The sequence below is a fragment of the Octopus sinensis genome, linkage group LG1, assembly GCF_006345805.1.
Source record: "Octopus sinensis linkage group LG1, ASM634580v1, whole genome shotgun sequence".
NCBI lineage: Eukaryota > Metazoa > Mollusca > Cephalopoda > Octopoda > Octopodidae > Octopus > Octopus sinensis.
In genome coordinates, this window is record NC_042997.1 from 27769338 (window position 1) to 27776837 (window position 7500).

Below are 7500 nucleotides of genomic sequence, written 5' to 3' on the forward strand. Positions count from 1 at the left end.
TATATATATATATATATATGTATATATGTATATATATATGTCGAACGGGAACGTGAAACTCCGAGTAATAGGTTTTGTTGAATTTCTGCTGCTTTTAAATAAAGCATATTACTCTACCCCTGGTATTTGAGTACTCTTTTTTACACCTTGTTTCACATTTATGTGTTTACTCCGGTATATATATATATATATGTCGTTTTGTTTACCATGTAGGCAGTCATCGAAATTTTTGTTTGTCTTGTTGTCGAGAGAGGCTCCCTTTCTTTCCTGATGAGAAGATTGCATAATGCACCCTTTATTCCTTTGGAATGAAACTATGTTGTCTTCGAAACATATGTCGGGAGTAAAGGAATTTTGTTAACATCTTCGTTCGACTCCATTCTTTCATTTATTCATATACAACACAAATTTCTGCACATGAACCCGGAGTTTCTACCCTTGGACAGGTCGCTTCAACCATGTTTCTGACGTGAATTTGCTACCCTGGTTTCGGTTCAACGAATTTTCCATGCTGACGATAAACATAGGATAATTCATTCACCTATTTATATATATATCTATATATATATATATGTGTGCGTGTGTGTGTGTAACTACACATACACACACATATATTTATACTTGAATATTTATCATCTGAACATTTTCAGTATTTGCCTTTTCCTTAATTACATATATACATGTATATATAGTCTGTACATCAATCCCAAGGATTTATATCTCTTTATTTTCCTCATTTCTCCTAGATTCCTCTTAATAGCCAAACTTTACCCCGCTGATTTGGTCCTCGGTAAAAATTTTGGAATGTAAGTTCATTGAAAACAGATGAATAGGCAAGCTGAGTTATGCATCAAACACCTGCCTATAACATAACGTCACACTATTTGGGTCGAAGAAATTCGTAACTCAGCCATCAAAAATGTCGAAGAGGAGTTGATCCAGGACGTAGTAACCTTCGTAGACAATATGAGCAGGTGATCAACTCTGACTCATCTTTTGGCGGTACATATTTCGAAGGTCTCATTACAGATGATTAATTCCTCATGACAACGCATATGCATATAGATACGCTTGTTCTCATATTTATATGTGCTATATATGTACAATCTATGCTCTCACCCCATCTCTCTCTCTCTCTCTCTCTCTCACGCACACATAAATTTCAAAAAAAAAAAAAATAACGGTCACACACGCGGAATTGTACTCTGACATGCTCCCTTTCTATTTCATTCTGGTCCTTTTCTCCTATTACGCACTTTATCACCCGTTCTTTATTCACTGCCTTTAGAGGTTTTTCTGTGCCGCTCTCTAAATACTTTACCAGGCTTTTTCTTTCCATCTGTGCACATTCTTCTGCTGCTACTAAGCCCCTTCCAACTTGGTTTCTCCTCAATAACAGCTGGTTGATATCAGCATTCGGATGGTCGGCTACACGCATAGTCACCAACTTGTTAGTTTTTCTGTCAAATTTTTTTTATATCGTTTTGGGTCCAGCCTATAATTCCAACTCCATATCTGCTTAAGGTTACTGCTCTTGAATTTATTGCACAAATTCCTACCCCATAGCTCGTGTGGTGGTGGTGAAATTCTGGGATTGCCTCATTAAGCTATACCGTCCGATGAAAGAGACTTTTTCCTGCTCAGGAAGATCGCCTCCGGTAATCTGGCAGGGTCACCCAAGGCGGGCTGGTAGATGTCGAACCCAAACCGGCAAACGGGGTTCTGGTTACCTGCATGGGGAAGAGCATAGCTGGTGTGAAACATTGGCGGAAGAACTGTCAACCTAATCAACGGTAAGGTGCACAAGATGCTGCGCAGAGTAAACCAAAACAGATCAATGGTCAGAGTCAACCAGTTTAGTCAGAGAAATACTGCGACCATCAATAGGCGTGGCTTACACTGATGATTATACTGAAGTATCGAAAGACTAGTCATGAATATAAATCATTCCAGAAACTCATACCACATCGATCGTCGCGCGGGCTACCAAGGGTCACGACCAGGGACGCCGGTTCAGGCACTTGCGTTCGATAAATCAGCTACAGAACCAAAATCGAAATTTGTCAGATGTAATCATCCTGTTAAAGTATCGACTTTCAATGTAAGAACTTTGAAAACTATGTCTCAAATATCAGAACTTGATGCATCGGCTATCAATTTTCATATTGACATCTTCTGTGTATTCCATAATGATCACGATTTAAAGCATCATGTACTCGATAACAACTGGACTTTTATGTCTGTACTTGCATGGAAAAATTCCTTTAATAGCACCATCGGCAGTGTAGGATTATTACTCAGCCCGCATACCCTGAGATCACTAAACAGCATTGAAAAAATAACGTCGAAAATAATAGTCGCTAATTTCAACGGTAACCCTTCTACTATTGTAACCTGCTGCTAGAGTCCAACAAATGTCAGCGATGAACAAGAGGTCATAAATGTTTACAATGATTTATCGTCTCTTGTATGATCTATACCAAAACACAACATCCTCATCATTGGCGGAGATATGAAGGCACAATTAGTTCATCACAATCCCCATCATAAGAATTCGTTCCATCAAAGCTCAAACTGAAATGGAGAACACTTAGAGCACTTCTTGGTAGAAAACAAACTTCAATGCCTGAACACTTATTTTCTGAAGAGACCGGGAAAGAAGTGGACCCATACTTCCCTAAACGGATTCAAAGCTCAGATATACTATCTTATCATGAACAAAAAGTGGATTAACAGCCGCCACAACTGTGAAGCATACAATGCTTTCTTTGGTGTATCATCTGGACATCGAGTGGTAACATCTAAGCTTCAGGTAATCCCCCTAACAAACAAGATAAAAGGAAGCTCAAGACCGCCCTACAACTTGGCTATTCTGATTTTCAACGAGAAAGTGCGAAATATTTTCACGAATGCATCTTGTCAATCGCTTCGCTGCGTGACAAGATGAAAACAAAGATCATACACCAAACACAACATATCCCATCTTCGTCCAAGCTCATTATGAGGCTTCTCAAAAATGCATCCCTTTGAGACCAAAAGTATAACGAAGAACCCTATGGAAAAGCGACACAGTGCTCGCAAAAAGAATTAACATAAAGGAAATAAATAAACAGCACAACAGGAATTCTACGAAAAGAAACTTAAATAGAAAAGCGAAGCCAAACCGACAAAATCAAAAATGCAGCAGACAACAAAGTCTTTCTTAGCTTGGCAGACAGTAAATGGAGTGGTCGGAAGAAATCCTCCAAACACAAATTGAAATGGAGAACACCAAAATGTTACGTGCAGTGCTTAACATTTCTTGGATGGAGCACCCAACAAAACAACGGTTACATTGGAATGTACCAACTTTCTCATCAACCATCCAAGAGCGGAGATTGAGGTTTGCTGGCCGCTGCTGGAGAAGTAAAGAACTTGGGAGTAATGTGTTGCTGTGGACACCAAATTATGGTACCACAGCGGCTGGAAGACCAAGTAAGACGTATACACAGCAGCTTGCAGATGTTGGATGCCAAGTTGAAGACCTAAAAACACTAATGGAAGATCGGGAGGGATGGAAGGAGGTAGTCAGGCTGGCTCGGGCAATCAGCCTGACTGGATGATGCCTCGATAACATTTTGGGAATTCAGCTTTGACTGCAATAATTTTTTTACTTTCCTTGTGTACTCACTACAGGTAATTTGTTTCATTGCTTCATTTTTAAAATTTTGTCTGCTTCCATTATTCCCAAGTACTTATACCACTCTCCTTTCTCAACCGCTCTCATTGTTTGCCCATTTGGCATTTCAATTCTCTTCCTTCGTTCAAATCTTCCTCGTTTCATTTTCAATATAGCGCACTTTTCTATCTCCAATTCCATTGCTAACGAACTAGGTGTTTACAATTGATTCTCCGCATAAACAAAAATTTAATTTGATGAAATAAAATTTTAATAGAAATTCTCGTGTACATATAACTTCTTAATGCTTGAATTCCTCTCCTAAGAGTTTAATAGAAAAATGATGAAGTTTAGTTCTATTTTGGGACGGAATTTATGGTATACTGTACTTAACCAGTATAAAATCAGAAGCTGATAGTTCACGCCTCGGGAAAACTAAAATTGTAGAAAACAACGCATTTTACGCACAAAACAAAATTATAACACTATTTTAATTGCAACACAAAATATTAGATGTAACCACGGGCATAAAATAAAAAGATTAAGATTTTCATGTTGTTTTTTAATTATGGCTGAAGGTTAGAAATTTCGGAAGAGTCGGTTAGATCGATCCAAGTAATCAACTGGTAATTATTTTATTGACCTCGAAAGGATGAGAGGTAAAGTCGACCTAGGGGAAATTTGAACTCGGGACGTAAAAACGAACGAAATGTCGCTAAGAATTTTGTCCGGCGTGCTAATGATTCTGCCAGCTCACCGCCTTCAGGAGTATTTTAATACTGAATTTAAATATATGGCATAGAAATGTCAACAACAACAACAACAACAGCAGCAGTACGCTTAATAATAAATGTAAATTTGAAGAACGGAATGATTTTCTTTGCAAATGTCCTTTCAAACCAAGAAAACCCCCTCTCAATGTGGAATATTTACTGAAAGATTAAAAGCCTGGCAGCATTGCGAACTTAAAACAGCCTCACACAGTCTCTCACAGAGGAGTACGAAAAGAGGTAACTACGCTACGTGTACCAAGGCAACATGTACCTGTTCCATTAAAGTGAGAGTTACTACCAGCCCTGGTAGAATTAAAGTTGAAATATCCTTTATTGAAAGAGAAAGGGTATATGACACCCTATATTTCATTTGAAAACAAAGGGCGCAGCAACCTGTATTTCCAAACTGTACATAATACACTTTCTCGTAAGATACTCTCACAGTACTTGAGAAAGATGTGCACAAGAATTCATGTCAATGACATCTGTATCTTAATCTCGTGGTACAATGTGGGTAGGTGGACAGTGCAGGGTAGCCAGCGCAGATAGGACATTTGGCGGCATGTTGTCAGGAAAAATTATCACGCTAATTCGTGAATCCCCATTGATCCAATTATATATTTTACTATGTCTTCATCCCTCCTCTTTCCTCTAGTCTTTGCTTGTCCATTCCGCTCTATGTATCATCATCATCATCATCATCATCATCATCATCATCATCATCATCATCATCATCATCATCATCATCATCATCATCATCGTCATCATCATCTATTTTATTTGCTCAGCTTCTAACCCTGGGGATGTATTACATTTTCAGCTGTTTATAACCAGTGAACTGAGGTAACTTGCCTTATTTTTCAAGCACCCTCCTGAGTATTTGAGCTGTTCCACGCATTGAAGTTTTCCGCAAGTGCTCCACCTATAACGCAGCTCCTGTTTGTTCAATGTATTTCACAAAATTTTTACTTAGTCTTCTTAAGACTCCGACAATTATTATATTACTGCTACCCTTTTCAGCGACTACAACTAATTAACATTTCAAGGTGACCCGTCACATCTATTTACATTTTATTTCACTTTATCGCATGCCTTGTCAGCTAGACATGCGATATCTATGATCCAGCGCTATTTGCTTTCTTGTCATTTTGTCTGGTTTCCATTTCTCTGTCTTATGGTTACACTGAATTATAAAATACCACAGGATCTTTGCATTATAATTTTCAATGATGCCTGCGGATTTATGTTTGTATCCCTTTTATGCTCTATTAGAACCATATTCCTGCAAAGTGCCGAATGGACTATTCTTGCTATAGTTTTATGCTGTCTTATATTCTCTTTGAGTAAGTGTTATATTCACTGGTAATAAGCACTGAGTTTCCCCAGTCTCTCCACAAACTCGGCACTTAGAGCTTTCTGTTGAGTGGTTTATTCTTCGTCTGATAGAATTAGTCTTCAATCTTTGCTCTTAAGCATCAAATACACCAAATACACGTAGAAATACCCACATAACCCGTTTAATCTCCATACTGGTAAAAATAGGAAAAACCTGCTTCAATGGTTCAACCACTAATGTTATATTACCTGAAGAAATGAATAAATGATTATGATCAACCGGATGCCCACGGTTGATCATCCGAGGAGTGTGGACATGTGATCTTAAAAGTCATGTGATTTGTGGAAACGCGCGTAGCGATGCATTAAGTGTTTATAAATTCCATCCCTATCTTCGAAACGCGGACTAATTAAAACAGGGGACAATTAATAAAGGGAATGTTCTTTATGTTGCCCTGTCTCGTTTCACTATTTGTTTCTTTCGTTGCTAAAAAAAAAATTCATTTTCCATGCTTTTGCTTTTTATGTTCTCGTTTCTCATTTTGTTCACGCTTTTTGACATCCTGTACTCATATATGCATGTATATATACATATATATGTAGGCATGTACATATATGCGTGTATATATGCATATATATATATTATTTATATATGTATATGTAAGTCAAAAATTGTACATACTCTTGTTTCTATACTATATTAAAACAAAAGTAGGGATTGAGGAATTGCATCATTTTGCGATTAGTCTCCTTGCTCTTGGTTGGAACTCTTCGAAGCTTATTTCATCGGAGAAGGTTTCCGGGTGGTTGCGCTGTCATTTATGCATCTCTTGCTGCATTGCGTTCTCTTTAGCGAAACCACGATCTCGTAAAGAATATTTAAGTGGCCCAAAGACGTAATAATCGGAAGGAGCGATATCTGCAGTTTATGCATCGATTTCAGTGATTTCGACGGTTTGGACGGCCGTAAGTAGGCGTACATTTTTGCACAATAATAGCCAAAACTATAGACCTCGGCGTTTGGAGCAAATTGCTGGTTTAAGTCTGTTGGTAAACATTTCTCTGTAGCTGGAGGTTGTAGACCCATTCTCGGTAGACTTCCATTACAGGCCCTTCTTTAAACGGTTAGGTTCACTATTTCAGCGGAAGTTTGTGTCTTGAATTTATTTTTCTTTGGTTATTCTGAGTGATTCCACTCCATACTCTGCCTTTTGGATTCTGACGCAAAGCGATGAACCCATAATTCCCCTCCTGCGACTATTCTCTCTAAAAAAGCTTCGCTGTCATAGTAGGACCGGTTGTGTAAGCGTTGAAAGACCTGCACACAGTTGTGCAGCCAATTTAGTACCCATCTCACATAGACTTTACGGACGCGAAGCTTGTGGTGTATGATTTCGTACGCAGACACATAACTAATTTGCAGAAAACATGCCACATCATTATTCGCTTGAGTCACATACGCGCTTGTTGGATTTTCACGTTAGTGGTGGAGGTCGACGAGCATATCGCACCTAAAGCCTGCGATGTATTTCACCTCTCGACATATCTTCAGACAATAAAATCGGGTTACAATTCTCTGTTCTTCCTAGGAGTGTACTGCCAGCGGAATGAGAAAGAAAAGTAAAGTGAATAAAGTCAAACTCGGTTTCACAACCACAAGAATAATACCTTTAAGCATGCAAGTGCTGAATGCAGTGTAAGCCAATCTAAAGAAAGTTTTGATGAAAGTGTAGT

At 38.4% G+C, this 7500-nt stretch overlaps 1 protein-coding gene and 1 long non-coding RNA gene across 6 annotated transcripts in view; one reads left to right on the forward strand and one right to left on the reverse strand.

The window, feature by feature from the left end:
- Window positions 1–7500, reverse strand: part of LOC115214417 (pyrokinin-1 receptor) — a 384104-nt gene that overhangs the window by 35727 nt on the left and 340877 nt on the right. The gene's annotated exons all lie outside the window — the stretch shown is intronic.
- The window catches only part of LOC118768470, an 8010-nt gene continuing 2630 nt past the window's right edge, over window positions 2121–7500 (forward strand). Inside the window, exons 1-2 of the long non-coding RNA XR_005004328.1 lie at window positions 2121–2179; window positions 4318–4322. This is a non-coding gene — a long non-coding RNA (uncharacterized LOC118768470). The remainder of the gene's footprint in view (window positions 2180–4317; window positions 4323–7500) is intronic.